This window comes from Pseudophryne corroboree, chromosome 2 (genome assembly GCF_028390025.1).
Source record: "Pseudophryne corroboree isolate aPseCor3 chromosome 2, aPseCor3.hap2, whole genome shotgun sequence".
Classification (NCBI taxonomy): domain Eukaryota; kingdom Metazoa; phylum Chordata; class Amphibia; order Anura; family Myobatrachidae; genus Pseudophryne; species Pseudophryne corroboree.
Genome location: NC_086445.1, coordinates 191,348,459 through 191,351,047, shown reverse-complemented (window position 1 = coordinate 191,351,047; position 2,589 = coordinate 191,348,459). Strand labels below are relative to the sequence as shown.

Sequence of the window (2,589 nt, the reverse complement as noted above, 5' to 3'; positions counted from 1 at the left end):
ACAAATGTATCTGACCAGGAATGGCCACTCTGACTGTCGTGGTCTGTAACAAGGTATCTGACCAGGTTACTAGATGGAGGTATTTATAGTCTGTGATAGTGGTTTTTTCTGTATGACACAATCAGAAACAGACGCAGGTGTTATTTGAATCTGTGCAGCAACTGGTGACAGAAAATTGGCTGTTTAAAATGTCAAATGAGGGTTATGTGTCATAGATTATGGATACACTATAGGCTCACCGCTTTAACAAAAACTGTCAAATCCTTAGCACATTTTCAAGAGCGTGTCGTCTGTTGTGGACCTACCAAAGTATAGGCTCTGCAAGGCATTGCAACAGAGTCTTACAAGTAGGCACAACACCCCAGACTGCTCCGATCTTCTTTCTTCAGACCTTATGCTTGTGTCTCACGCTCTCATTCTCCACCCTATGCCTAATGGTATGATGGATGAAAAGCAGAGGTGAGAAACGGTGACAGCAAATTGGTCTTATCTGTCATTAGCACTACCTGCCCTAAACATACAGAAAATACCAATGATTTCGGGCTAGCTCCAAATATAGAATTATTGAGTCCTCCTCTATATATGAGGAACACTACCTACCAGCATCCCATTAAGACAAGCCTGATAGGCGGAGGAGTGTCATAAGGACTACCTTGCGGCCATACTCCTTTGGATAAGCCCAAATCCTTCCGAACTTGGAAGCCAAGCATTGGAAGGCCGGACCAGTACCAGGATAGGTGACTACCTGGGAACATCCTGGTGCTGCAAGATAATCTTGTCCATAAAGACACATATTAATCCTCGAGGGCACTTAATTGTGATTATCCATAAAAAATTGGGAAAGTGTTTCGGAATCGGAATGAACCAATGATTTAATTCCCTGCGTCTACCCCTTTTTCTAATGTGATATATGCAGGCTGAATGAGGGTTCATATATAAAGTGTTCCCAGTTACAAATTATTCAGGGGGGCTCTGCTATAGTATATGCTTGATACATACAGCAAATACCAGTTCACTACTTTTTTATCCAGTATTTAACAAAAGGATAAGTTGATATTCCACATAAATTCGCATTTCAATCATTTGTTCTCAGAAGGAACTCCGTTAATTCCAGAAAGTACGGAATAAAATTGAATTTATTTTATTATTTTTTCAGTGTACTGGGGTACAATATACTCATCTTCCTAAGTAAGAGTGCTTCCCAAACAGAGTCATTTGTTTCTTTTTCTTGTTAATAACGTGTAATATTCAGGCTCTAGGGGAGCACCGCCAACAGTAAACCCACAGCACATAAATTATGCAACTTTGTTTTGCTAATATGTGTGGGGTACTTTAATACAGGATTTTCCTGCATATTATTAAATTGGCTCTTTTTGGGAGATAACTATCGCATTATTTCACTATCTATCTATTACAACCAGTGCGGTCTCCTTATTAAGTTCTATGTGCTACTCAGAAACTGCAAGAAAATATTTAGTAGCAATTCTGCTAATCTTTCGTTCGCTATTCTGCTAAACTAAGATACACTCCCAGAGGGCGGCGGCCTAGCGTTTGCAATGCTGCTAAAAGCAGCTAGTGAGCGAACAACTCGGAATGACCACCAATGAACGATATCGCTAACGATATCGTTCAGTGATGTCATCTTGCCACCACCCCGAAAATGCAATTTCAGACGATATAGTCAAAACGGACCAGCATGTAGATACGAAAAAAGACCTCAATGACCCACAGGAGCATGCATCATTGACAAAATAGTGCGTACACACTGGACGATATCGCTCAGAAATGTCGTTATCATCCATATCGTTAATAAAAATCAACTAGTGTGTATGGCATTTAAGATTAGCAAAGGAGCAGTGGATTGTGTGAATCCTTACAAAAATGTGGCCAAATTACTGCAAATGCCAAGCATTGAGGTCTATTTACTAGGCCTTGGCTGGAGTTAAAGTAGACGGAGATAACGTACCATCCAATCAGCTCCCAACTGTCATTTTTCAATCACAACCTCTGACATGGCAGTTAGGAGCTGATTGGCTGGTACTTTATCTCCGTCCACTTTAACTCCATCCAAGGCTTAGTAAATAGACCCCATTGTCTCTAGCTCTTTATATAGCCCTTTCCAGTATGTTGGAGTAATATGTCCACAGCTGGTCACATCTTCCTTAGGTCTGTTGTCATATCCTCATTGCTGATCCTGTAACCAATATATGATTGCATATGGCAGGATTACCTTTGTTGTATCTTTCTTGCATGCTAGCTGTGAAGGCACGTTAGCACTGTAGTCAAGCCTTCATTTCCCATGTTCTAGGATATCATTACTCAGACACGCACTTAGATACAGTTGTCCAGAAACATCCCCTCCCACATGTACAGATCATCCACATGTATAGATCATGGGGTGGTCGCTGGTATAAACCAATGAATCTTTCCAGTCCTCTCCCCAATATAGGTGCCATTTGTGTTGTGCCAAGAACATACGAGTCTGTCTATGATATGTTATAGTGATAGAAGGACAGCAGCAGCATTTGTACCTCTGCTGTCCATAATTGAATATGCTTTGTCGTGTTGCGTCTGGAGAAGCCTGTATTA

At 41.0% G+C, this 2,589-nt stretch overlaps 1 pseudogene; it reads left to right on the top strand.

Annotated features, from left to right (window-relative positions):
• Positions 1–651: 651 nt before the first annotated feature.
• Positions 652–771, top strand: LOC135051605 (5S ribosomal RNA; annotated as a pseudogene).
• Positions 772–2,589: the final 1,818 nt, after the last annotated feature.